Source organism: Eptesicus fuscus, chromosome 4 (genome assembly GCF_027574615.1).
Source record: "Eptesicus fuscus isolate TK198812 chromosome 4, DD_ASM_mEF_20220401, whole genome shotgun sequence".
Classification (NCBI taxonomy): Eukaryota; Metazoa; Chordata; class Mammalia; order Chiroptera; family Vespertilionidae; genus Eptesicus; species Eptesicus fuscus.
The window spans coordinates 25,876,143-25,903,993 of record NC_072476.1 but is presented as its reverse complement, the minus strand read 5'-3'; the positions used below and the strand labels follow the sequence as shown (position 1 = coordinate 25,903,993).

Sequence of the window (27,851 nt, the reverse complement as noted above, 5' to 3'; positions counted from 1 at the left end):
ACAAAGCCATGATAATCAAAGCAGTGTGGTATTAGTATAAGAAGAGACATATGAATCAATAAAATAGAATTATGAGAGAAGAAATAAACCCACCTATTTATAGTCACCACAAGGGTGCCAAGACTATTCAATGAAAAAGAAAAAATCTTTTCAACAAATGGCACTGGGATAATTGAATAGCCACATGCAAAAGAATTAAGTCAGACCCTAACCTCACACACTATACAAAAATTAGCTCAAAATGGATCAAAGGCCTAAATGCAAAAGCTAAAACTATAAAAACTCCCAGAAGAGGATACTTAGATATGACACCAAAAACAAGAGCAACAAAAGTCAAATAAATTGTACTTCATCAGAACTAAAACTTCTGTGCTTCCAAGGACCGCATCAAGAAAGTGAAGACAGGTAACAGTTTGGTGATTACCAGAGCAAAAGGCAAGTGGGGGGAGGTAGAAGAGGGTAAAGGGAAGATAACGGGTGATGGAAGGAGACTTAAGTTGGGGTGGTGAACACACAATACAATATACCGATGATGTATTATAGAATTGTACACCTGAAATACCTATATAATTTTATTAATGTCACTCCAATAAATTAAATTTTAAAAGTTTTTTTAAAAATATATTTTATTGTTTTTTACAGAGAGGAAGGGAGAGAGCTAGAGAGCCAGAAACATTGATGAGAGAGAAACATCAATCAGCTGCCTCCTGCACAGCCCCGACCGGGATGTGCCCGCAACCAAGGTACATGCCCTTGACTGGAATCGAACCCGGGACCCCTGAGTCCGCAGGCCAACACTCTATCCACTGAGCCAAACCGGCCAGGGCTAAAAATTTTTTTAAAAAGTAAAAAGAACCCACAGAATAGGAAAAAAATATTTGCAAGTCATATATCTGATAAAGAACTTATGCACAGAAATATAATATAAAGAACTGTTATAACTCAATTTTAAAAGATAAATAACCTTATTTTAAAAAATATATATTTTATTGATTTTTTACAAAGAGGAAGGGAGAGGGATAGAGAGTTAGAAACATCGATGAGAGAGAAACACCAATCAGCTGCCTCCTGCACACCCCATACTGGGGATGTGCCCGCAACCAAGGTACATGCCCTTGACCGGAATCGAACCTAGGACCCTTCAGTCTGCAGGCCAACGCTCTATCCACTGAGCCAAACCAGTTAAGGCAATAACCTGATTTTTTAATGGGTAAAAGATCTGAATAGACACTTCCTCAAGGAAGATATACAAATGGTCAATAAGCACACAAGAAAGCATGTTTGACTTCACTGATCATCAGGGAAATGTAAGTCAAAACCATGAGCTACCACTTCACATCCAGTAAGATAACAAAGTCAGATAATAGTAAGTGTTAACAAAGATGTGAAAAAATGAGAACCCCATTCACTGCTGGTGGGAATGTAAAATGGTGCAGCCATTTTTGAAAACCATCTGACAGTTCCTCAAACCATTGAACAGAGTTACCATATGACCCAGCAATTCCACTTCAAGGTATTTACCCAAGTGAAGCAAAGACTTATATCTACACAGAAAGTTGTACAGAATGTTTATAGCAGCATTATCCATAATAGCCAAAAGGTGGAAACAACCCAAATGTCCATCAGCTGATGAATGGAAAAACAAAATGCAGTATATCACACAATGTAGTTATTACTCAGTCATAAAGAGGAATTAAGAACCAATACATGCCACAATTAACCTTGAAAACGTGATGTTAAGTGAAAGAAGCCAGTCACAAAAGACTATGTATCATATGATCCCATTCATATGAAAGTCCAGAACAGGAAATCTACAAAGACAGAAAGTAGATTAATGGTTGCTTAGGACTGAAGGGGAGAGGATGGGAGTAAGGGAAATAGTTAAAGTGTCTGGAAATCTTTTTGAGGTGATGAAAATGTTCTACAGTTGGTCATAGTGATGACTACTATTGAATTGTGTCGTTTAAATGGGTGAATTATACCCCAATAAAATTGTTTTTAAAATAAAAATCAGAAGAGGAGCGCACAATGGGATGCCAGAGAACTACTGTTGGCTTTGAAGGTGGAGAAACCATAAGCCCAGGCATGTGGGTGGCTTCTAGAAGCTGAGAATGACCTCTGGCTGACAGCCAGCAAAGAAATGAAGAATTCTGTCCTATAATCACTTGGAATTCAATTCTGCCAACATGAGTATGTCTGGAAGCAGATTCTCCCCATAGCCTCCAGATAAAAGTCCAGGCTGGCTTACACCTTAATTTTGACCTCCGGAGATCCTTAACAGAGGATCTAACTGAGCTGGCCAGGATTTCTGATTCACAGAACTTTGAGATAGCAAATGGGTGTTGTTTTAAACTGCTAATAAGTTTGTGGTAATTTGTTATGACAACAACAGAAAACTGTTATAGGCCTCCTTTACATTGCTGTCACCTTTGCACAGGTGTTTTAATGCATAGAATGCTGTGCTATTAGCTGTTCATATGGTGATTCTCTCTCATCATTTAGGTCTCAGCTTTCACGTCACACTTTCAGAAAGGCCTTCCCTGGCCACTCTATCTAAAGTAGTAGCTACCCCAACCTACCCAACTCTCACCTCCACCTTAGGCCCAGCACAGTTTCTCCATATCCGATCTGTTTCTAACAAGGGAGGGTAAGGAAAGGTGTGCAGGAAAGAAGTAGCTAAGCAGGCCTGAGTTGCTCAAATCATGTACATTCTCAGAAGGGCATGCTTGTGTGATTGGCCCTTGGCCGGATCCTAGACACTGAGGTATTAAGAGTGCCCTTATGTAACTGATAAGGGTGTTTTATGCTTTGAGCCTTGAACCACACTGTGCCAACTTGTCTAGACCAGTTTATGCAAACAGTGTGATGTATGGAGAACACCTGCTTTCCTTCTGGGGCCCAAAGTTATAGCATGAAGGCACTTACGCTATAACTTTGTAATCAATCATGAAGGCACTTACGCCTATGTGGCCAGTCTCCAATAAAAAACCTGGAATCCTAGTTTAAGTCAGGTTCCCTAACAGAAACACATCACACGTGTTGCTACAGTTTGTTGCTGGAGAATTAAATGTACCCTGTACAGCTCCACTGAGAGAAGACTCCTCCTAGAAGTTCATACCTGGTATCCTCCAAACTCTGTTAATTCTACCATTTTCCTTTATTGATCATTTTTTTGTATCATTTCACTGTAATAAAAATAGCCGGGAGTACTTCTAGCAAATTAACAAACCTGAGAAAGTCTTGGAGACTACTGACACAGGTTGTGATTATGAAGGTGTGGCATGAGGGAGGCCTTACTGGTAATAGAATGGTTCTGGACTGGACTATGGTGGTGGTTACAGGAATCTAGACATGTGATAAAATGACAAAACTATACACACACACTTGGTTTTGATATTGCACAATAGTTATGTGTGATGTAACCATTGAGGGGAAACTGGATGAAGAGTACACAGTACCTCTCTGTACTTCCTTTGCAACTTCCTGTTCATCTGTAATTTCAAATTAAAGGGGTTTTTTTGTTTGTTTGTTTGTTTTTTAAATATTTTTTATTGATTTCAGAGAGGAAGGGAGAGGGAGAGATAGAAACATCAATGATGAGAGGGAATCATTCATAGGCTGCCTCCTGCACACTCCACACTGAGGATAGAGCCCTCAACCCAGGCATGTGCCCTGAATGGAATTGAACCTGTGACCTCCTGGTTCATAGGTTGATGCTCAACCGCTGAGCCATGCCAGCCAGGCTCAAATTAAAGTTTTTAAAAATTCCAATAAAATTTAAAAAATAAACACCTATGATTGAACCAATGTGTATCGACAGTTAAATATATCTTAAGATCATTTCTGTTTCTCAGTATGGAAAACAAAGCAAGCAAGTGAACCACCAAAAGTGCATGTTATGATTTGAAAGGATATGTAGTGGTAATGACAGCTCTGTTTCAGTGGGCAAAGCAGGCACAGTCCACATATACAGAGTAGGCACCAGAGCTACATAGTGTTTGCTTTTCAGTTAGGGAGATCAATGTTGAGACTCAATTCTGTTTTTCCTAGGCCAGTGGTCGGCAAACTCATTTGTCAACAGAGCCAAATATCAACAGTACAACGATTGAAATTTCTTTTGAGAGCCGAAAACCGACTTCTGCGCATGGGCCACGAAGTTTCAATCACACTGTACGTGTGCGCCCGCACGTGGTATTTTGTGGAAGAGCCACACTCAAGGGGCCAAAAAGCCGCACGTGGCTCGAGAGCCGCAGTTTGCCGACCACTGTCCTAGGCAGAAAAGACCTTCCAGAGGCAAGATACTGTCACCACTGCAGCCAGGAGAAAAATTAGAAGAGACACACCCAGTTCCCGTTTGAGCACTACACTTCAAGGCTTTTATTGAGCAACCTGGGCATTAAGAATGCATCATTCAATTGGCCCACTCACATTAAGGAGGGCAGAGTAAAAAACTATTTGAGATAGTTGAAATTCCTGTAAATTCTGCGCCAGGGCTAGGATTTAATGTGGGCTGGAGTACACCAAAAAGAGCCAGAGGAATACAAAGCCTAGAGCTGTGTGTGTTCTTCTTTACAGCTCTGCATGCAAACCAGATTCTTCACCTCATTAAAAAAAAAAAAAAAAGGGGGGGAGGGCGGGGGAAGATACCATCATGTGGATTTGAGTAGCTTCTCACTATCTTCCTTGTGAGAGTCCTGCTTTCCTTATTCTTGGGTTCAATGTCATGTTGTCACAGATCACTCCTCTAAGCAACTCACCTGGGATTTACAGGAAACATCAAATCAACTCTACCAAAATGATAACTATCCTTTGACCTCAGTTAAGAAATAAAACTTTTTTTCCTTAAATTTGCTTCTTTCCAATTATAATAAAAAACTATAGGCCTGGTGCACAGATTTGTGCATATTGAAAGGAAATAATTAGAAGGTGGCCGGCGGGGCGGGACTGGGTGAGATGGGCCAGACACTCCCAGGAGCCAAATTCCCGCGGTCCCTCCCCAGCCAGCCGCACCTGGGGTGATGCCGGGGCTCAAATGGTGTCTGTGGAGTGAGTGGAGTCCCTCTGGTAGGTGGGGTCCCTCGGCCTGGCCTGCGGGGATCAGGCCGAAACCAGTAGTCCGACAACCCCCAAGGGGTCCCAGAGTGCAAGAGGGCACTCTGCAAAGTTGCTGTCACTTGGCAGCTCCTGCATTGAGCGTCTTCCCCCTGGTGGTCAGTGTGCATCATACCTACTGGCCGGTTGGCCGGTCACTTATATATACATATAGATGTTTATCCTTTGAAAAACCAGAGCTAGCCATAGATGGTTTGGCTCAGTGGATAAAGCGTCGGCCTGCAGACTATAGGGTACCGGGTTTGATTCCAGTCAAGGGCACATGCTTGGGTTGCGGGCTCAATCCCAGAAGGAGGCGTGCAGGAGAGGTAGCCCATCAATGATTCTCTCTCATCATTGATGTTTCTATCTCTCTCTCCCTCTCGCTTCCTCTCTGAAGTCAATAAAAATATATTTAAAAAAAGAAAAAAGAAAAACCGGAGCTATATGGACAAGTAGATAATAAAGTAGAAAGAAAATAAAAACACCACCCAGAGACAGTCATTATATTCTTGTAGTACTTTCCCTACTTGTCACTCATCTATTCAACAAATATTTATATACTGATTTACACTATATGAGAGGCACTTGGAATCAAATTCTAGTATAAGTAAAGCAGTTTAAACCTCCATGGTGCTTACTGTCTAGTATGAAAGACATAAGAGAACTCATAAACAAAAGGAAGATAAATAATCCAATCAAAAAATGGGCAAAGGACCTAAATAGACACTTTTCAAAAGTGGACATACAGAAGGCCAAGAGACATATGAAAAAACTAGAGGCCCGATGCACGAAATTCATGCAAGAGAAGGCCTTCCTTCCCCTGGCTGCTAGCACCAGCTTCCCTCTGGCACCTGAGACCTGGGCTTCCCTCTGGCCACTAACAGGTACCTGAGACCTGGGCTTCCCTCTGGCCACTGACAGGTACCTGGGACCCAGGCTTCCCTCACAACCCCGGCTTCGTCCAGAAGGTTGTCCGGAAGGAGGTCTGGTCTAATTAGCATATTACACTATTATTATAGATGCTCAAAGTCACTAATCATCCCAGAGATGCAAATCAAAATGACAATGAGATACCATCTCACATCTGTCAGAATGGCTATCATCAACAAATCAACAAATGACAAGTGCTGGCAAGGATGTGGAGAAAAAGGAACCTCATACACTGCTGGTAGGAATGCAGACTGGTGCAGCCACTGTGGAGAACAGTATGGAGTTTCTTCAAAAAACTAAAAATGGAACTCCCATTTGACCCAGTAATCCCACTTCTAAGAATACTAGAGGCCCGGTGCACCCTCTCCAATCTGGGACTCCTCGGGGAATGTCTGACTGCCGGTTTGTGCCCGCACTTTTAACAGATGACAGCTCCATTGTTGTTTCTTTCTTTTCATGCTTACACCCACTGGAATTAGTAGGTATCCAAAGTGTGTATACATTTTGGGGGCACACCCTGTATATCTTTAGTCAGCGGTGAAAGGAACCAACGGCGGATTTGGAATCCCCAGACAGGGAACCTCGCTCACTCCCCGCATGTCTCCCCACTGCACTTTCCACCTTCGTGGGCAGCGGGAGAATCAATGTTTTCTCTCATTAACTCGGAAAAGCACGTCCTGTCACCCGCTGCCCAGCAGGAGTGCGCTAGGCCCCAAGCGAGCGAGGCTCAGTCAGGGCAGCCTTCGCTCATGGGTGCCGGCACCCAAAGTGCTCATTCCTCCTCTGCAGTTGCCCCGACTATCCCACCGTTTCACTGAGAGGACGGAACTCCTCACCTCCTCTGGGTTCCCGATCTTGAACGCTGACCAAAGGCACCTCAGCGAGGGCCGCCCGCGCCCACCAGGTGTGTCTGTTCACACCTGCTCCCGCCTCAGCACCTGCATTAGCCCCTCGGAGGTGATCTTGTCGCTGCACTGGCCTCCGCAGGAACAGGGCATCACCACTCCGCCCTCTCACTGTCATCTCACAGGCACCCACCCCCAGCACTCAGAACACCCAGACACTCTCCAAAGGACGTGAGTGTGTCAGAGGGGATGTGTGCACATCTTGTGGGGATCGTAGGCATGCTGGGGTTGATGGAAGTGTGGTGGAGGAGCGGGGGGTTGAGGGGGCTTGCGTGCACCATGGTCTGGGACTGTTGCAGGCGCATGTGGGTGACAGCGTGCTGGGGGACGTTCAGACGTCTGGCGGGGGGGGGGGGGGGGGGGGAGGGGAAAGGATGCATGCACCAGAGGCCTGCGGCTGCTCAGATCCGCAAACCCCTGTGGCGCAGCCAGGAAGACGTCAATCTGGCCCGGCATGGTGGCAGTCCCTGCGACCAAGGAAGCCAAGCCCCCAGCACGTGAGCACTCCAGCCGGCTTGGCTTCCTCGGTCGCTGGGGTGACGGAGGAAGCCAAGGCCCCCCTCACCCGCTCTGCTCTGGCCGCCACCATCTTTGTCGTGTCAATTTGCACATTCCCTCCTTATTGGCTGTGGGCACCGCCATCTTTATTGTGAAGTGATGGTCAATTTGCATATTCTTCTTTTATTAGATATCCCAAGAAATCAGAAACACCCATCAGAAAGAATATATGCACCCCTATGTTCATAGATGCACAATTTACCATAGCTAAGATTTGGAAACAGCCTAGGTGCCCATCAGCAGATGAGTGGATTAAAAAACTGTGGTATATCTACACAATGGAATACTACACTGCTGTAAAAAAAAAAGAACTCTTACCATTTGCAACAGCATGGATGGACCTGGAGAGCACTATGCTAAGCAAAATAAGCCAGTTGGAGAAAGATAAATATCACATGATCTCACTCATTTGTGGACTATAATGAACAACATAAACTGATGAACAAAAATAGATCCATCAAACAGAATGTCAAACCTCAGAGGGAAGGCGGGGGTGGATGGGGAGGTTAAGAGATCAACCAAAGGACGTGTATGCATGCATATAAGCTTAACCAATGGACACAGACAGTAGGTGAGCGAGGGCATATGCTGGGGGGCAGGAGCAGTCAGGGAGAGGTCAATGGGGGAAAAAGGAGACATATGTAATATTTTCAACAATAAAGAATTTTAATTAAAAAAAAAGACACATGGAAAATGTAAAAATAAACAAAAAGATCTCCATGGCGCTTACTGTCTAGTATGAAATTCATAACTCTATATCTATGCCTGAAGAAATTAAAACACTATGAACACTGAAGAATTAATTCATTTTAAAGTTTCACAAAAGAATTTGTTTATGTGAAACAAGCTAAATATATGTACATGAAATTTACAGAACTCATAATAGCCTACCAAATTAGGAAAATATAAAAAGAGGTCTCATTCACAATAGTATCAAAATGTAAAAACAACCAGGAAATATTTTAATAAAAAAAGTTATGTGTGCTACACAATAATACTGAGATATAAAAAAGGTTTAAGTAGTTGGTAAGGCATACACTAAGATACAAAATGAGAAAATTAAATATTATAAAAATGACACATGCTTCAAAATTTCTAAGTTTATTGCAAATGACAACAAAAATCCAAGACTTTTTTGAACTTGACAAAATTATTCCACATCTCATCAGCAAGATTTTTAAATTTTTTCTAAATTAATTTAACTTATTGATTCGAATTTTCTTCAAACTATTGTAGTTAAAATGCTGTGAACTCAGCCTGGCCAATGTGGCTCCATGGTTGAATGTAGACCTATGAACCAGGAGGTCAAGATTTACTACCCTGTCAGGGCACTTGCCTGGATTGCGGGCTCGATCCCCAGTAGGGGGCGTGCAGGAGGCAGCCCATCAATGATTCTCTCTCATCATTGATGTTTCTGTCTCCCACTCTCCTCCTCTCTGAAATCAATAAAAATATATTTTAAAAAGTACTGCAAGCCCTAGCCGGATTGTTTCAGTGGATAGAGTGTCAGCCTCAGACTGAAGGGTCCCGGGTTCGATTCCGGTCAAGGGCATGTACCTTGATTGCAGGCTCAATCCCCAGTAGGGTTGTGCTGGAGGCAGCTGATCGATGTTTTTCTCTCATCAATGTTTCTAATTCTCTAGCCCTCTCCCTTCCTCTGTGTAAAAATTAATAAAACATATATAAAAAAAATACTGCGAACTTAGCAACAAAACTGGCAAATCACTATACAACAAACTGACCCAAATGCTAACATAATATACAAAATACAAATGCTAACATAATATACAAAATAATTTAATATTGGAGAAAGGAGGAGAAGGGGAGAATTTTCAATAAACCGTGTTGGAATAACTTGGCCAGTAATCTGGTAGCCCCCAAATTAATTACAGGTCTCTTAAAGAGTTAAAATTTTTAAAGATAAATGAAAAAATTAAAAAAAAAACACTAAAATCAAGTATTTATGCAACTTTTTAAATTGATTTCAGAGAGGAAAGAAGAGGGAGAGAGAGAGAGAAACGTCAATGATGAGAGAGAATCATTGATTGGCCGCCTCCTGCAAGCCCCACACTGGGATCGAGCCTGAAACCCGAGCATGTGCCCTGACAGGAATCAAACCATGACCTCCTGGTTCATAGGTCGACACTCAACCACTGAGCCACGCCAGCTGGGCCATGCAACTTCTAAAGAGAAGAGTTCTATCTAAGCTTACATGCTACAGTAGAAATCAGAAAGAAAACAGATTTGAACACATAAATTGAAATTTCTATCTAATTTTTAAAAGGCCCCACTTAGAATCAAAATAGAAAAGCAAGCTCAGCCATGTGGCTAAGTGGATTGAGTGCCATCCCATGCACCAAAAGGTCACCAGTTTGATTCTAGGTCAGGGCACATGCCCAGGCTGTGGGCTGGGTCCCCAGTAGGGGTTTGTGCAGGAGACAGCGGATTGATGATGTTTCTCTCATTGATATTGATATCTCTATCTCTATCTCCCTCTTCCTTCCCCCCTCTCTCTAAGATCAATAAAAACATTTTTTAAAAAAAAAAGCAAGTAGGAGACTAAAAAAATATTTTAATAGGACAATTAAGAATTTTATCATACTTAGAAATTATGTTAATAATGATTTATAAATCTCTGAATACAGGATAAAGATATGAGCAGACCATTCACAAAATGGAAATAGCTTCCTAGAAACAGAAATGAAATGTCAAAGAGATTGTGCATTATATTTTACTTTATTTTTTAATTGATTTTAGAGAGAGAGGAATGGAGAGAGAGAAACATCAATGTGCGTGAGAAGCATGGACTGGTTGCCTCCTGTATGCAACCTGACTGGGAATTGAACTGGCAACCTGGGACCAGGAATCAAACCAGGGACCTTTCATGGCCTGGGGCGATGTTCAACCAACAGAGCCACACTGGCCAGGGTGGTTTGTGCATTTTAAATTTTGATATATACTACCAAGCTGGCCTCACAAAAAGATTATATCTATTTACATTCCCACCCTACAGTGTATGAAAGAATCTACTTTTCCACAAAGTCATAAACACTGGATTATTAACCTTTAATTTTTGCCAATCTGAAAAGCAAAAAATATATATCATTTATTGTTTTAATATGCATTTCCTTAAGAAGGCTAACCATCTTTATAGATATTTATCGGCCATTAGTATATTTTCCTTGAAGAATTTAACACTTTTCATGTTCTTTGCTCATTTTTCTGTCGTCCTTTTTCCTTTTTATAGGTGCTCTTTCAGTCCTTGACTGTATGTTATGAAGACACCATAGTTTGAATCAAAGACTTAGTGTTTCAGCAGTGGCCAGTGTAGCTTGGTTGGACCATAGTCTTACACAGTGAAAGGTCTCGGGTTTGATCCCTGGTCAGGGCACATACCTAGGTTGCAGGTTTGACCCCCGGTCGGTTGGGGTTCGTATCAGAGGCAACCAATCGATTTTTCTCTCTCACATCTATGTTTCTCTCTCTCTTAGGTGAGGATAAAAAAAAAAAAAAGGACAGTATTTCAAATCTGTACCCAAGTTTCACCAACTTTCATATCATTTAATACATTGCAAATGAATGTGAACCTCATGCAGAATATCAATGGCAAAGTTCCAATTTTAAATATAACAAAACAAAGTATCCAAACACTAGCCTGTCCAAATAATTCCAAATGATAATGAAACCCTGGAATAGAATGTAGAGTTTATTAACTGCTGGAATGAGCTGAACCAGCAGAGCAGCATTCTTAAGGAATGAGTTCTAGACAACAATTTTCTATTGTTCTAAATCAAACCCTTGTCTTCAAGTTAAGTGAAATTATAACTCTAATCTGAGCATGCCATATTTCAGGCTAATAACTCAAAATTACATGCAAAATAACCTAGCTGCATTAGTCCACGTCAACCATGTGCTACCCTTCTTCCACAGAAGCACTGCCAATCCCCCAACTAGTCTATTTATTCAATAATTTTATGACCAAACATTATCTTCTGACTCCACTTAAAGTAACAACAAACTGCAATATATAAAGTGGTTTCAACTATTTTTTTTTTAAGTTACATCTTAGTTTTAGCTTTGCTACAGCCATTTCATCCTTAGCCTATTGCTGTGGCTGGACAAAGTGACATACATCTCTCTGAGATAGGAAAAACAAAAAGCAATAGCCTGGATTGAACATATATTTATTCAGATTTGTTAGATAGCTCAAATAAATATTTGCATTATGTTTTAGGTTTTTTAGAGGTGCCTTGTATTTAACAAAATTTTAATCCAATTAAACTGCAGAAACTTTCAAAGGCTGCTAACACCATCTCATGTTGTCGGTTGAATTGTCTCTCCCTGAAAAAATAGATTGAACCTGAACACTGTGAATGTGGCCTGATTTGGAAATAGGATCTTTGCAGATATAATTAGTTAAAATGAGGTTATACTGGATTAGGGTGGGCCCTAATCAAACTGTGACCTCCTGGTTCATAGGTCGACACTCAACCACTGAGCCATGCTGGCTGAGTGAGAAACATTGGTATGAGAGACACATCGATTGGTTGCCATCCACATGCCCCTTCCCCACACCAGGGCCAGGGATTGAGTCTGCAACCAAGGGACATACCTTGACCAGAATCGAACCCGGGACCCTTCATTCCACGGGCCAACAATCCATTCACTGAGCCAAACCGGCTAGGACATGTTTTCATATTTTTTAATTTGCATCTTTTTATAATATCCTATTCAAAACTTTGGTCACTAGCCCAATTTTTTTTTTTCAGGAACACATTTAAAAAACAATGTCAAAAGCTCTATGGAAATGCAATTAAGGAATTGCTATGTTACATAACTATATTTAGGCAAGGAAAGTTCCACACATTGTTTACTGATTAAGGATGAATACGGGTGTTTTCTGTAGGAACTGTAATACCTCAAAATAAAATGATCTGGAATTACCTGGAATAGTCTCATATAAAAACTCACAATAAATAACGGTTTACTTATCTGTACAACTCTAATGCAATAGAATTCCTAATAAAACACAGAATGAGATTTACACAGCCCAGCTGGCGTGGCTCAGTGGTTGAGCTTCAACCTATGAACCAGGTTTTCACAGTTCGATTCCTGTCAGAGCACATACTCGGGTTGCGGGCTCCATCCCCAGTAGGGGGCGTACAGGAGGCAGCCTATCAATGATTCTCTCTCTTCATTGATGTTTCTCTCTCTCCCTCTCCCTTCCTCTCTGACATCAAAGAATATATATTTAAAACAAACACATACACCTAGCAATGTCACTACAAAAAGATAACCTAAATTCATACCAAATCATAGCAGTAAGGTCACCAGCTAAAATTTTTCTCTAATATATAAATACAAACCTCTTTTTCTAGAATGGCACACTATCATTGTGGTTTTCCTAATCTCATGGATGCCTGGAAGGTACATTTTTTTTCTTTATCTTTACAAACCACGGCCAAATGCCCTGAACTTGTAGCTCCCAGCCCATTTTCTGGATGGGAAGATCCAGAACCGTTCAAGGCCCTTTTGTAATGGTGGGTTCTGACACTTGCCAACGTGTTTACTTCTATTAACCATATGGGTCAGCCCCATCTTGGAGGCCCAGGCTAGTCCATCTCAGGTAGTAAAGTCATAGAGAGGCGCAGACCATTGAGTCAGCCCGACTGCCTGAGTTTAAGTATCATCTCTTGTATGACCTTGAACAAATTACTGCTATGAGTCACATTTGTTTATATTTTCTTTTAGGAAGGAAGGAGGGGAAAGGAGCAAGATAATGCGCATAAAGAGTTTATTATTAACACGGTGCTGGGCTCCTGCTAGCACGGGATAAATTTGAACTATTATTACTGAAAAGAGCAACTTTTTAGCTGATGTAAAATACAGACATATTAATCTACTGAACACTCCATCTACGATGAATGGATCTGTTTCCTTCTTAAAAATAAATTATATGCCAGGACTTTTCAAGTCAATGCTGTCTGTGCCAGAGCTAACACCCCAAACCTACTTCCAGAAATGAATCTTGGGTCTGTTGTTTGGAATTCCCCTCAGCCCATCTCTGTGTGGAGGTTAAGTGATTTTTCATTTCAATATTTGTCCTTGCCAGACTCCTCCATTTTCATACCGCCCTCACCCCCATGATAAAGCATGCCTGCTAAACATATGGCTCTGTGATTAACCAACAGCATAAAACATTGATGTATTCAAAAAACTTGTCAGGAAGCACAAACTCTAACCCCACTGCTGATAAATTCTTAACAAAAGCTCCACTGAGAAACAAGATATTTATGGAAGGTAACCTGAGGAATGTTTGATCCCCATCTACTTATCTAGATAATCTAAAATAGGTTCTTAAATTAAATCAGTCTAGAGATATAAGTACTCAGATCACATTATTTTGCCAGCACTGAAACTGCTTTTACTGAATTGTGTTTTGAGGTTATGTCATCAACCTACACAAGGAGACATGAGGAATTTTACTAAAAAACAAAGTAATAAAAAATTTTTTTAATTAAAAAATAGAAAACAAAGTAATACACAGCACAGTCCTTTGAGATGCATGCTGTATTTAGCTAAGAATGTAGTTGAAATTCTCAATAGGAGCCTTTGGGAATGCTAAGGAAGAAATTGTTTTTTTTTTTTTTCTCTTATGGTCACTGAACCATAACTAATTACGCAGGGTCAAGCAAAAGTAGGTTTACAGTTGTTCGTATGAAAAATAATACGTAGTGATACACAAATAAACTGTGTTTTGCATACTCACAATTGTAAACCTACTTTTGTTCCACCCTGTATTTCTCTCTGAACTGGCTACTAAAAAGCAGAATTAAATATCTGATCCTCTAACTGTTAATACAAATACTTACAAGTTCAGGCCATATCGTTTGTGTTCAGATCTTATTCCTGTTTCCATCTTAAGTTTTCTCCCTTAGTCCTGAATTCATCACCCCTGATTTTTGTATGTTACCAACAATATGTTGTATGTATCTCTATAAGTCATTATGAGTCCATTCTGGAACAAGATGGGAGATAAGTAAATATGATCCTCTTAAAAAACAATAAAATATTATCTTCCATTAACAAACATTGTATAAATTCAATTTCTAAGTCATTACCTTTTTTGTGCTCCAAAAGAAAAAAAACATGTTTTAGCAAATATTATATCTAAAATTAGGAAATTCTAACAACGGAGGAAATACAGAAATAAAACACTTTCATTATGTATTTTTAACTTTGGGGCACACAGAAAATTATAAATATATCCCTGTGTAAAAATCCCCCAAAGTCATTTTTTTTTAACTTTAAAATACAGACCAAATCGCCCAGCCAGCGTGGCTCAGGGGTTGAGCATCGACCTATGAACTAGGACAGTGGTCGGCAAACTCATTAGGCAACAGAGCCAAATATCAACAGTACAACGATTGAAATTTCTTCTGAAAGCCAAATTTTTTAAACTTAAACTTCTTCTAACGCCACTACTTCAAAATAGACTCGCCCAGGCCGTGGTATTTTATGGAAGAGCCACACTCAAGGGCCAAAGAGCCGCAGTTTGCCGACCACGGAACTAGGAGGTCACAGTTCAATTCCTAGTCAAGGCACACGCCAGGGTTCCATGCTCAACCATTGGTGTTTCTCTCTCTTTTCTCTCTCTCTCTCTCTCTCTCTCTCTTCTCTCTCTTCCTCTCTGAAATCAGTAATATATATATATATATTTTTTAAAAAGCAAGCAAATACAGACCAAATCCTCATAAATGTAATTACAACTGAGTATTTATTCTGAATGGGAACTGACCAGACTTGCTTCAGAAATGATTCACAAAATTTTTTTATAACTCTTGAGTTGCCCTGTGCCTAGCATAGAGGATGCTGCCAACCATTCCTTAATGTGAGACGCACAGAATTTAGAGGCCTAAAGGCTCTGGCTAAGTGCCTGCTTCAGAGATGTCAGCAATCTCCTTGCTGTCATTTAAGGAAAATAAAAAGCTTAAGACTCTCTTAATGTGGCCCTGGCTGGTGTGGCTCAGTGGTAAAGCATTGGCCTCAAAGAATCGTGGGTTCAAATTCCTGGTCAAGGGCACATACCTGGGTTGCAGGTTCCTTCCCTGTTCCCAGTCAGGGCATGAGGGAGGTAATCAATTGAATTATCTCTCTCACATGGATGTTTCTCTCTCTTTCCCCCGCCCCTCTCTTTTTCTCCCCCTTCCTCTCTTCCACACTCTCTAAAAATCAATAGGAAATATAAGCTCAGGTGAGAATCAAGAACAAAAAGACTCTCTTAGTGTGTAAAAATTTACCCATTCATGAACTCATACTTGTCATTCTGATAACTTTTGACTCACATATGTATTCTAATTAATTAATTATAATTACAGTTCTTCGGCTATCAGAAAAATGAAAAAAATGTTCTATACAATAAAAATTACAGAGTATGGCCGAAACTGGTTTGGCTCAGTGGATAGAGCGTCGGCCTGCGGACTGAAAGGTCCCAGGTTCGATTCCGGTCAAGGGCATGTACCTTGGTTGCGGGCACATCCCCAGTGGAGGTTGTGCAAGAGGCAGCTGATCTATGTTTCTCTATCATCGATATTTCTAACTCTCTATCCCTCTCTCTTCCTCTCTGTGAAAAATCAATAAAATATATTTAAATAAATAAATAAATAAAAATTACTGAGTATTTATTCTGAATGGGAACTGACTAGACTTGCTAGTCAGCAACTTTCTAACCCAACAGCAACTTTCATCAAAAACAGGAATCTCACTGAGTAATTTGAAAGCAGCACCATAAATGCAGCCTTTTCTGAAAGTATTTTAGCCTTACCCAAATATCAAACAGATAAAATATAAGTTACATAATATTAAGTAGGATAAAAATAAGGCAATTGTTGTTTATCCTGTTTTTTCAACAATAGTCTAGCTTATATCAAGATATTTCAGTCATATGAAACAACATAATGTCTCTATAATGCTTTATGAAAGAAATGAGCATTTAATAAGACTTTCAAAATGTTTGACCTCTATTGTGAAACTTATTTTTAGTGTGATGACTTTATTTATAGGTTAAGAAGCCACTTAATAGCATTTCTATTCTGAGTCACAGAATATACAGGTGTTATTATTACACAGGTATTGCCTACATTTTAGGAATGGGTAATCTCTGCCAGAGATGTTTCCTTTGCAACCAATAAAAACATACATGCCAAAAATTAAACTCACACTGTCAAGACTGAAATGCGATGTCTCTAGCCAAAGATTAACACAGTAAATCAAATAGGATCTTAGTTCTTCTGTATGTAGATATTAAAGTAAGTTAAGTACTAGAAGAAACATATTTAAAAAAATAAAGTACTGACTGAATTTTTTTTTCACTGAAAAATATCAGAAAGCAATGAATTCTCATCAAGTTAGCAGGTAGTCAAGTAGCACTTGTGAATGCCCAACTTGGATTAGAATGCTAAGAGGTACAAGCAGAATTCCTGTTTTATAGAAGTTTAAAAATTAGCAGGGATCAGTCACTCATACACAAAGAAACAATTAGTAAATAAATATACAATACAAACATTTAATGAGCAGAAAAGATGGCACATAAGCAAACACTATTGGGCACAATCCTCATCAACCATATAGCAGCCTGTGTGTTAAGATCTACGTAAAACTCCTTTTTAACCTCACTATAATCCTCCCTAAATCCCTTCCCTGGTTCTGTCATCATCAGCTAAAAGACCCGGTTCCAGCATCTCTGTCCCTATCTGCCCTGCACTTTGTTACTTTTCAAAGACCACCTCCAAGTAGTTATTGGCCTCTTCTCCATTAGTTGCTCCACCCCCACATTCCCACCTACCCCTAAAATTCCCACACCACTTTGTCAGTCTGAATGTTACTCATTCTTCATGGTACTCCGGAGAAGGTATTCCCTGATACCGTTCTCCACCCTCCACATCTGCAGTCACTGGGGATGAGGGGAGCCACTTAGGGTGCTCTATCTTAACTCCCGCTACTTACCACCTTGTATTCAAAGTATCTTCTCTCTCTCTCTTTCTTTCCTCTCTTCCCCTTCCTCCCTCCCTCCTAAACTGGCTAAGTTCTAGAGAGAAGAAACATAATTGTTTCCAAGGTCAGTAAAAACCCTGAACACTTCTTATTATTCGATATATAAGAACCAGTAACTTAAGTTAACGTTATACAATCAGATCTTGTACCTCTGCAAGCTTTCTTGATACAACTATTTTACATAATAGACTTCACGCAGTTTTAGGTTTACAGAAAAGCAGCACAATTATTTTCTATCTCAAAATCTGAAACAACTCTTCAGCTCCGAAGGAAGGAAGGGGAAAAAAGGAAGGAAAGAAAAAAGAAGAGACAAGACAAGACTACTTCCCAGGTGATGCTGTAAGCTCGTGCTGGCAAATTTCCACCTTTACTCTCTAGGAGCCCACCACCGCCCACGGACACATTCCCAGCCGCCGGCCTGGTCCCGGGCGCTGAGACACCACCCCGCGGTCGGTGACCTACGCTCTAAAGCGGCCGGGTGCCTCCCTCCCTCTCTACTCAACTTCCGTAATGGGCATCACCTCTGCTCTCCTCCCAGACGGCTGGGCAGCAGGGACTTCTGCTCCAGGTCCTCGGCCCCCGGGCCCAAGTGAGGACCCGTCTTCAAGTCTCCGCACCACGACAGTCAGCACCCTCCCAGCTCCGGGACGTGTCCCTCCCCGAGAACGACGCGGGCTCGGGAAGCCCGGCTCCCTGCCAAGGCCAGCCTGCGAGGTGGGGCCGAGCTTCCAATCCAGAAAAGTGCCCGAGGGTCCCAGGGCAGGACCCGGCGGGCCGCCACGACAGGTGTCCCTTTGGACTCCGCGGACTGGGCAGTGAGGAGGGCGCCGGCCAGAGGGAAGCCATCCCGCCGGGGGATGACCGGTGGCAGGAGGCGGCCAGGAAATAAGCGTCTGCCCGTCGGAGCTGGGTTGGGCCGTGGAGAACTTGGCGACCAGAGCCTGACACGGGTAGACTGAGCACCGAGAGGGTTATTAAGGGGGACGGCCAGGGGCCCGGGTTGGGACGGAGGAGGACAGGAGGCTCCGAACCGGCCCCGGCCGAGTGGACCGCACGGACCAACGACCCAGCAGCTCCAGCCCGGACGGCGCGCCGCCCCGCTGCCCGGAGCTGAGAGCAGCGCTGTCCTCGGCCCCCTTCCGTCAGCTCCGTACCTCGTTTGCGGATCCACCGGCGTCGAGACCGCCGCTCTCCCCGCGTCGATCGAGTGGGTCCCGGCCCCGCCAGTCCACAACCCGCCCTCACACCGGCCCACCCTCTCTCAGGCCCCGCCCCCGGCGCCGCGAGCGCGCGTCACGCACGCACGCACAGACGTCACTTCCGGGGCCCAGGACTCGAGGTGGGAGGATGCTCCTGCTGGTTCCCCTGGGATCTGCGCTGGGTGGAGCGAGGCCCAGGCCTGGCGTAAGTGACATCCTGGCAGTACCAACCAAGCCGGAGGGCATCAGGGGGGCGGCGGCCTGGAGGCTCGCTCTGGAGCGCCGACCTGGAGCGCTCGGGAGCCGGCGGAGAAGGCGGCCTTACTCTTGTCTTTTCCTCCGTCCTTGCTTTTGGGATCCGACTCGCAATAGCGTGAGGGCGACTGCCCCTTAGGTGCTGTCCGGCCCTGGGCGTGGGATAGGAGGCCGGAGAGGAGTCACTGGATCAGAAGACTGTTGCCAACCCATAGGATATGAGGCCGCCTGAAAAACGAAGGAATCCCATCCCTTCACGGACCTTCGGATTTTAAAAGTGTTCTTCAAGAGATTGGTTGATCCAGAAGCCGTTTTTTAATACCTGAGCATAAGTGGAATCAAAAGTTAAATAAGTTACCCAGTATCACACAGTATTAATGGTCGAGTCATAGATGGATTCCAGTTCTCGTGATTCCCATTTCAGGAATGTTGTGTTACAGTTGATCTTAGCCGAAAAGGCCAGAAGCGATAGGAATGTTAAAAAAACAAAAATAAAATAAAACTCAAGCCCTGACAGGGTGGCTCAGTTGATTGGAGCATCCTCCCTTTCACCAAAAGATGACAAGTTCGATTCCTGGTCAGGGTACATACCTAGGTTTTGGGTTTGATACTCAGGGAGCACATGGGAGGCAATAGATGGATGTTGCTCTCGCTCTCCCTAGAAATCAATGAAGGCATACCCTCGGGTGAGGGTTAAAAAAAATTTCTGGAGATCTAATTGGCTTTATTAAGTCATTCATGAATAGGGCAGCATCCCATCTAGTAACTAGAAGGGCGCTTTGAGGGGTTGTACAAAATGAAAGGATTTTATAAGAAGAAGGGTGGAGCAAGGAAGCTATTAACAAAACAAAAAAAAAAAAGAAAGGATTATTTTTGGACCTAGACATCTTTTCTTTGGGGGAAGAGAATGGGAAGGGTTTTTGTTTGTTTTGTTTTTAAATATATTTTATTGATATCAGAGAGGGAGAGAGAGAAACATCAATGTTGGAAGAGAATCATTGATTGGCTGCCTCCTGCACACTCCCTACTGGGGATTGAGCCCTCAACCCTGGCATGTGCCCTTGTCCAGAATCGAACCTGGGACCCTTCAGTCTGCAGGCCAACGCTCTATACACTGAGCCAAACCAGCTAGGGCAGGAAGAGTTTTTATCTTTAAGATTGCTTCTTCTTTCTATGAGGGATGGAGAGGTTCCATGTGACAGATTACCTTACTGGTGCTTGACCAGAAAATTCCAGACTGGTTATTAAGATTGTTTCTGGGAGAGGTTGAAACTGCAATTACATCATAGGCTTTCAGCACAAGTGACATTATATTGGGTCTGGTATTCTCTTTAACAGCTGGAAACACCAGCTGCCTCTATCCTGTGTCAAACGAACTCAGAATCTGGAGGCTTTGCCTAGAAATAAATATTTATTCAAGGGTCTTAGGGTTTGCAAATGGAAAACACAGGAAGGTAATACCCAGTGTTTTGCAGAGGAAAGAAAAACTAAGAGTTCTTGTAACAAAAAGTCCTAAGCAGAGCAAGCATGTTGGGCCGGGTACAGAAGGTCACCAGGTCGAAAGTCCCAGGTGCCCAACAAAGTACAATCGTAGGGTAGGCCCCGGTCCCCAGGGTGACTTTTCCTCCCCTAGCATATTGCAGGTCACGAGGTTTGGACCCCTTGACCTTTCCTCCCTAGAGATAACATCTAGACCTCAAGTTGTATTTTAGCTCCAGGCCCAGATAAGCAACAAAACCAGCCATGGCTGACTTCAGGACCAGCTGCAAGGAATAATGACCTCCTGCCCTGGTGCCTACCAATCAATCTGTGGAGACCACAACCCTGAAAGGACATACCGTACCTGGAAAACTGCTGAATATTTTATTGAGATCTTCCCCTGGAACCGCCCCTAAAATCTCCACTCAAAAAAACCCTTAGGACGGAAGACCCAGTGCACTCTCTCTCCCTCCCAGGATCACGCTCAGGCCTTCCCCTTTCTCATCCACTTCCCCCTCTCCCCCTCCAGGCCTCAGGCATGCTACCAATTGCTTCCTCACTCCCAAGCTCCAGGGGCCCTTCCTTTATCTCTAGAAGTTTGCTAAGTCCATTTCTTATAGGAATTACTTTCTCTACCTCTGTAATTTACCCAATAAATGTTCTCTTACAGTTTGGGTCTTGCTCTGAATTCTTTCCTAGCCAGAACCCAAGTACCGAGGTGGCTGAACCCTGGTTTGGTCTGACCCCACCAGTCAGACAATTGTTGCCATTCCCGCCTCCACCTACAACAGAAGCATTCTTAGCCTCTGGATTGGTCTGAAACAGAAATCCTCTAGATGACAGGTGGTCTGGATCCTGGATGTCAGGTAGTCTGGATACCTGAATATTATTTCCTTAGTCCAGGGTGTAATCAGAGGTTTATCTCAAAAGTTTGATGTATATCAAGGCATTGATTGGAAAGCTCAAAAGGTAAAGTTCCCAGGCTAGTTATGATGTGGGGGGAACCAAATCAGGTCTTTATCAGAAAAAGGGGGAATTCAAGAGCATGAAAGATTTACCAATGCACAGTAAATTAATTAAAGCCATAGTATGCACTCAAGAAATGAGAGTGGGTGGCCTCAGAGAATGAGATGCTAATGGGATCAAATGTGGGCAAGAGGGGTGGTAGGGTGGCCCAGTTTTCATGGCTCTGTGGTTGAGCATTTACCTTCGAGACAGGAGGTCATGGTTCGATTCTCTCTTTTCTCTAAAATATCAATTAAAAAAATTTTTAAAGAAAAGTTTGGTAGTTTTTAGTGTAAAAATATTTCATCTTAAGTTAGTTCCTAAGTATTTTATTCTTTTTAATGCTATTGTAAGTGGAATTATTTTTGAAGTTTCCTTTTCAGATTGTTCATTGTTCATGTATAGAAACACAACTGATTTTTAAAATATATATTTTATTGATTTTTTACAGAGAGGAAGGGAGAGGGAGAGAGAGTTAGAAACATCGATGAGCGTGAAACATCGATCAGCTGCCTCCTGCACACCCGCTGGGGATGTGCCCGAAACCAAGGTACATGCCCTTGACCGGAATCAAACCTGGGACCCTTGAGTCTGCAGGCCGATGCTCTATCTACTGAGCCAAACCGGTTAGGGCCGAAACTGATTTTTGTGTGTTGCTTCATATCTTGCTACTTTGCTGCATTTATTAGTTCTAACAGAGTATTTTGTATGTGTAGAATCCTTAGGGTTTTCTACGTATATCATATTATCTTCAAACAGAGATAATTTCATTCCTTTCTAATTTGGATGCTTTTTTTTTTCCCTTGCTTGGTTGCTCTGGCTATGACTTCCAGTACTGTGTTGAATAGAATTGGCATAAATGGGCATCCTTGTCTTGTTCCTGATCGTAATGGAAAAGCTTTCAGTCTTTCACCACTGACTATAATGTTAGTGTGGGTTTTTCTTTTTTTAATGAATCTTTATTGTTCAGATTACAATTGTTTCTCCTTTTTCCCCACATATCTCCCCACCACCCAGTTCCCACCCCCCTCTGCCCCTACCTCCCCCCTGCTGTCCTTATCCATAGGTGTATGATTTTTGTCCAGTCTCTTCCCATACTCTCCACACAGACACCCCTTTCCCCCTGAGAATTATCAATCCACTCCCATTCTATGCCTCTGATTCTATTAAGTTCACCAGTTTATTCTGTTCCTCAGATTTTTAATTCACTTGACTTTTAGATTCACTTGTTGATAGATATGTATTTGTTGTTCATAATTTTTATCTTTCTTCTTCTTTTTCCTCTTTTTAAAGAATACCTTTCAGCATTTCATATAATACTGGTTTGGTGGTGATGAACTCCTTTAGCTTTTTCTTATCTGTGAAGCTCTTTATCTGCCCTTCAATTCTGAATGATAACTTTGCTGGGTAGAGTAGTCTTGGTTGTAGGTTTCTGCTATTCATCACTTTGAATATTTCTTGCCACTCCCGTCTGGCCTGCATGGTTTCTATTGAGAAATTAGCTGATAATCGTATGGGAGCTCCCTTGTAGGTAACGAACTGTTTTTCTCTTGCTGCTTGTAAGATTCTCTCTTTGTCTTTTGCTCTTGGCATTTTAATTATGATGTGTCTTGGTGTGGTCCTCTTTGGATTTCTTTTGTTTGGGGTTCTGTGCGCTTCCTGGACTTGTAAGTCTATTTCTTTCATCAGGTGGGGGAAGTTTTCGTTCATTATTTCTTCAAATAGGTTTTCAGCATCTTGCTCTCTCTCTTCTTCTGGTACCCCCATAATTCTGATGTTGGTTCGCTTGAAGTTGTCCCAGAGGCTTCTTACACTATCTTCAACTTTCTGGATTCTCTTCTCTTCATGCTTCTCTGGAGGAGTGTCCTTGGCCTCTTTGTATTCCAAATCTTTGAGTTGATTCTTGCAATCCTCTAGTCTGCTTTTGGGTCTCTGTATAATATTTTTTATCTCAGTCAGTGTATGTTTAATTTCTAGTTGGTCCTTTTTCATATCCTCGAGGGTCTCATGGAATTTATCGGCCTTTTCCAGGAAATTCTTGAAAAACCTTATAACTGTGGTTTTGAACTCTATGTCCAGTCGCTTGTTCTCCTCCATTTCTTTGGTTTGTGATCTGTTTCCTTGCCTTCTCATATTCTCTGCTTCCCTGAGTTGGTAGGGTAGCTTTGTGTACCAGGTGTCCTATTGGTTCAACGGGTCAGCCTCCCAGTTACCTGAGGTGGACACTCTTGGTGTACCCTTGTGTACTGTGTGTCCCCCAGCAGGAGCTACAGCAAGGGCTAGTTTTCTCCTCCTTTGCTTGGGCGGTTTTGGAGCAGTCTGACTGGAGCTGCAGTTAATTTGGATGAGCTGCCACAGAACAGGCCATTTTTATGCAAAAGCCGCTGTGTGGAGCCTGGGCGAGTTTGTAGAATGTGCGGGGCGGGGCCTCAGGGCTGGGTGGGGTCTCAGGGCGTCACTAGGCTGGGGCGTGGCCAATGGCGATGGCTGCCATCAGCCTTCTCTGCCTTTCCACGTTTCCAAGTCCCTGCGCCCCTCGCTCCAGCGCAGTAAACAATGATTGCTGGGCGCACCACTGCAAAAAAGTCACTCTCACTTTCCGACCCGATGGCCGAGAGTCCAGCCTCTCCCCGTAGGTGTCTGGGTCCCCCGAGTGTCCCCAGAAACTGGATTTCACAGTGATCAGGAGCTTGTCTCCTTGCGGGTTGAAGAAAAACCGCGCGCCCAATCGCCTGCTGCCAGCCCGATTCGTGCGCCTCCGTACCTCAGCTCCCCAGCGTTTGTGCTCCTTTCTCTTCCTAGTTGTAAATCTTCCACTCAGCCAGCTTTCCCGTGGTTCTGGGTGGTAGACGCTCTGTCCCTTAGTTGTACCCTCAAAATTGTTGTGTGAGGCAGCAGATTAGCTGCTTAACTATGCCGCCATCTTGGTTCCTCCCCTCAGCTGTGGGTTTTTCATATGTGGCTTTCTTATATTGAGGTTGTTTCCCTATTTTCCTAGTTTGTTGAGTGTTTTTACCATGAAAAGCATTAAATTGTGTCACAATTTTTTTTTTTCTGTATTAACTGAAGAGATCAGGTAGTTTTCCCCTTTATTTTTCTAATATAGTGTATAACATTGATCAATTTTCATATGTTGAGCCATCCTTGTATTCCAGGAATATTCCCACATGGCCACAGTATATAATCCTTTTAATATGTTGCTAAATTCAGTATAGTATTCTGTTCAGTTTTTTTCTGTCATAGTTCATGTGGAATATTGGTCTGTCATTTTGTTTTCTTGTAGGTCTTTGCTTGGCTCAGTTATCAGGGCAATGCTGGCCTCATCGAATGAGTTAGAAAGCATTCCCTCCACTTAAGAATATATATATGTGTGTGTATATGTATATATAACATATATATATGTATATATGTATATACTAGTAATATATATACATATATATTACATTTTTAAAATTTATTTCAGAGAGGAAGGGAGAGGGCAACAGAGATAGAATCATCAATGATGAGAGAGAATCATTGGTTGGCTGCCTCTTGCACGCCCCCTACTCGGAATGGAGCCTGAAACCCAGGCATGTGCCCTGACCAGGAACTGAACTGTGACCTCCTGGTTCATAGGTTGATGATCAACCTCTGATCCACACCAGCCAGGGTCCACTTTTAATTTTTGGAAGAGTTTGAGAAGGATTGGTATTAGTTCTTCTTTAAATGTTTGGTAGAATTCACCAGGAAAGCCATTAAGTACAGGGGTTTCTTTGTTGGGAAGTTTTTGTGTGTTTCTTTAATCCTCACCTGAGGATATTTTTTCCATTGATTTCTAGAGAGAGTGGAAGGGAGGGAGGAGGGGGAAGAGAGAGAAACATCAATGTGAGAGAGACACATTGATTGGTTGCCTTCTGCACTGGCCCCTACCGGGGCTGGGGGAACCTGCAACAGAGGTAAGTACCCTTGACAGGGAATTGAACCCAAGACGCTTCAGTCTGCGGCTGACATTCTAACCACTTAGCAACACCAGCCAGGGCTGTTGGGAGATTTTTGATTACTCACTCAGTATTCTTATTAGTTATAGATCTACTCAGATTTTCTATTGTTTTGTGATTCAGACTTGGTAGGTTATGTTTCTAGGATTTAGTTCATTTAACTTGGTTATTCAATTTGTTGGTGTACATATATGTTTATAGTATTCTTATAACCCTTTTCATTAATGTAAAGTCAGTAGTAATGTCCCTCTTTCATTTCTGGTTTTAACTATTTGAATTTTCTCGTTTTGCTCAATCAGTCTAGCTAAAGATTTATCAATTCTGCTGATATTTTAAAAAACCAAGCTTTGGTTTTGCTGATTTTCTAGTCTCTTGTTTTCCTGTCCTCATTTCATTTATCTCCACTCTAATCTTTATTTCCTACCTTCTGCTATCTTTGTCATGGAGATGTAGAAACCAGGGACAGATGCTGCATGGGTTTGTGCCGCCTTGTGACCTCTACGAAGGCATTGAAGAGTGCCTTGCTGGTGTAGGACCAGATAGGAGAAAAGATGTACAGGGTTTTCAGCTGTTGGAATGCTGGGTCCATAACAAGGGATTGGGAGACCCCAACCCCTAAAAAGATAGAATGGTCAAGTGAGGAAGCTGAGGGTTATGAACCAGTGACCATTACTGCCTATAAGCCCCAGAAATCCTGGGGCACAGTTGAGTATCTGGAAAGCCTTCCACCTAAGAAACATCCTTGTATCATGCAGATACCTTGGTTGGACTTGTTTTATCTGGGAGTTCCACCTCTGATCTTAATCTACAAATTCAGGTTATCCCTAAGGTGCTGCTGCCATAAAGAGATCCGGATTGCCATCCTAGCAGGGAAGGGCACTGGCAAGGGTTCAAAATCAGGTAGTAAACTCCACCCCAGTGGAATTCTCTGGGCTAAAGGCCCAGCTAATGGAAGTGGTGGGATATTCCTGCAGGTGACTGCAGGGGGCGTTCCTAAATGTTTTGTGTCTCTGACCAATAGGAGTTCCCAAATAGAGCTGCACTTTGAAGAATAATATTAAACAATTGGGTGGAACATTCTCTGAATATGCTTAGGGGCAGATACATCCTGCCTTGATTTATGAGAGTGCCAAGTGAATAATGCCACCCTCATTTCAGCTAATAGTGATGTGGTCAGCTCACAAGGGAAGTTCATATTTTTGTTAGAAACCTATTAGTGAACTCGGTTTTCAGGTAAAGCATTTTTTTAAAAATATATTTCATTGATTTTTTTACAGAGAGGGAGAGGGAGAGAGAGTTAGAAACACCAATGAGAGAGAAACATCAATCAGCTGCCTCCTGCACCCGCCCCCCCCCCCCCCCCGCCCCTGGGGATGTGCCCGAAACCAAGGCACATGCCCTTGACTGGAATCAAACCTGTGACCCTTGAGTCCGCAGGCCAATGCTCTATCCACTGAGCCAAACCGATTAGGGCGGTAAAGCATTTTGATTCCTCCCTCTGGGATAGAGGAGGGTGAAGCTAACTTGTCTGCTCAGTGGGGTCCTGTGGCATCCTCTGTTGCTGCTGTGGAGGTGGACACAGAGCTTAGAGAGGGGGCTCAAAATGCTCTCCAAATCCTAGCAGGCCAGATGAGAAAGCTGAAATGGAAAGCTAGGGACCTCAGTGCAAACAAGCACTTACCTGCCTGAGAAGAAGAGGGCAACCCTGGGCACAGTATCACTGCCACCGCTGGCTAGCAGATGCCAATGAGGCATGGCCAGAAGTGGCCAACCACCTATAAAATGACATAGACAGGCCACTCATGAGCAGAGGGAGGTGAAACTGACATAGTAAGAGGAGGGAAAGTAAGCACCCAAAACATGTGCACACACAGATGAGACCCTGGGCAGACAGAATAAGCCAAGGTACAGCTGGTGATCAGGATGTAATGTTGAGAAACACACTAATAAAGGCATTTATAGAAGGTGACACACACTTAAGCCTTCTCATTACACCCTCCCACTCCCTCTACAAAAATAACAAAGGTATAAGATTTGACCCAACTTGTAAACTTCTAATGGAGGTCAAGCTCTAAGTTTTGTGGTATGTTGGGGTTCTATTTTTATTTTTTATTTTTTTTTGGGGGGGGTTCTATTTTTTTAAAAAATATGTATTTCTTATTGATTTCAGAGAGAAAGGGAGAGGGAGAGAAACATCAAATGATGAGAATCATTGATTGGCTGCCTCCTGCATGCCCCCTACTGGGGATCAAGCCTGCAACCCAGACATGTGCCTTGACCGAAATGGAACCTGGGACCTTTCAGTCCACAGGCTGACATTCTATCCACCGAGCCAAACCAGCTAGGGCAGGGGTTCTATTTCTTGATTTAAGTAATAACTGAGAGAAGTGTGGAAA

The 27,851-nt window shown here is 42.6% G+C and overlaps 1 protein-coding gene across 3 annotated transcripts in view; it reads right to left on the bottom strand.

Moving 5' to 3' along the window:
• The window catches only part of RABGEF1 (RAB guanine nucleotide exchange factor 1), an 86,232-nt gene that overhangs the window by 44,339 nt on the left and 14,042 nt on the right, over positions 1-27,851 (bottom strand). The window contains exon 1 of one of the 3 annotated variants that reach the window (XM_008141507.3): positions 18,695-18,790. The exons of 1 other annotated variant lie outside the window; for it this stretch is intronic. The gene's annotated coding sequence lies outside the window, so the exon portion shown is untranslated. Of the gene's footprint in view, positions 1-18,061; positions 18,186-18,694; positions 18,791-27,851 lie in introns of those variants that run through there. One more of the 3 variants, XM_054714812.1, reaches the window with a different exon arrangement.